Source organism: Sciurus carolinensis, chromosome 10 (assembly GCF_902686445.1).
Source record: "Sciurus carolinensis chromosome 10, mSciCar1.2, whole genome shotgun sequence".
NCBI classification, from domain to species: Eukaryota; Metazoa; Chordata; class Mammalia; order Rodentia; family Sciuridae; genus Sciurus; species Sciurus carolinensis.
In genome coordinates this window covers 84516845-84518366 of record NC_062222.1, presented here as the reverse complement: position 1 = coordinate 84518366, position 1522 = coordinate 84516845, and the positions used below count along the sequence as shown (strand labels likewise).

The window sequence follows — 1522 nt, the reverse complement described above, 5'->3', positions numbered from 1 at the left end:
GTGCTTAACTTTTATTTTTTTTCTAGAAAATAAAATATAATAATTTTACAGTTAATTTAATTGCAACTGATAGTGACAAAATTTCCCTACTTTGGTTGTGCATTCTTTAGACAAGTCTGCAAATTAGCACTGATAACTTACAAGTTATCACACCAGCTGTACTGTTATTTTTCGGAAAGTTTATCAAAGTTAGAATTATAGCCATTATATGATCACACAAAGTATCATATAATAAATCAGACTGGCTTATTGCCATCATTTATAAAACCACACATAGGGAAAGAACTATGTCTTGGGACAGATGCATGGTCTCAATATGGTGAATGTTTAACCTGTCCTGATTATTACAAAATCAAAACAGGGAGAATATTCACAGCCCATGCTTTTCTTTGATGGGAGATGTTTTATTACTAATTCAAATTTTCCTGACTCACTATTGGTCTGTTCAGATTTTCTATTTCTTCATGATCTAGTGTTGGTGATTGTGTGTACCTAGGAATTTATCCATTTCTTCTAGGTTATCAAAGCTGTTGTTCATACTGGTCTATGACCTTAAAGATGTATTTCTGTGGTTTCAGTTATAACATCTCTTATTGCATTTCTGATTTATTTAGTTGAGTCTCTGTTCTTTTCTTCTTAGTCAAGTTAAAGTTTTAGTACTTTGTCAATCCAAATAACCAATTCTTTGTTTTGTTGATTTTTGTATTGTTTTCTAGTCTCGATTTCATTTGTTTCAGCTCAGATTTTTATTATTTCCTTCCTTTTGCTAACTTTGGGCTTAATTTATTCTTTTTCTAGTTCCTTGAGGATTAATGTTAAATTTTTGTTTAAGATTTTCCTTTTTATATGGTCATTTATTGCTAGAAACTTCTAAGAACTGATTTTGCTGCATCCCACAAGTTTTTACAAGTAAGTTGTGTATCCATTTTTGTTGTCTCAATATATTTTTTAATTTAATTTTCTTTTTAATTTCTTCATTGACCCATTAGTTGTTCAGGAGCATGTTATTTAATTTCCATGCACTTGTGAATTTTCCAAATTGTTCCAATTATGGATTTATAGTTTTATATAATTGTGTTCAGAAAAGATATTTAATATGATTTCAATTTTCTTAAATTTGCTAAGACTTATTTTTTGGTCTAACATATAATTTCTCTTAAAAAAATGTTCCTTGTGCACTTGAAAAGAATGTTATTATTGGATGGAATGTTTTATAATTGTCTATTACATACATTTGACCTAAAGTTGTTATTAAAGAACAATGTTTCCTTATCAATTTTATATCTTAATGATCTGTCCATTCCTAAAAGTGAGTCATTAAAATTACCTACTATTGTGATATTGCAATCTGTTGCTCTCTTTAGACCTATTAACATTTGATTTCTATATCTGTGTTCCTATGAGCATGTATATGTTTACAATTGTTACATCTTCCTGATGAATTTACTCCTTTATCATTGTATAACATTCTTTTTTTGTCTTTTTACAGTTTTAGTTTAAAGTATGTTTTGCATAATAAAAT

The 1522-nt window shown here is 28.2% G+C and overlaps 1 non-coding gene across 1 annotated transcript; it reads right to left on the bottom strand.

Moving 5' to 3' along the window:
* Positions 1-244: 244 nt before the first annotated feature.
* Positions 245-376, bottom strand: LOC124995151 (small nucleolar RNA SNORA72). Its single transcript, XR_007110629.1, has one exon. It is a non-coding gene; the product is annotated as a small nucleolar RNA SNORA72 (small nucleolar RNA).
* Positions 377-1522: the final 1146 nt, after the last annotated feature.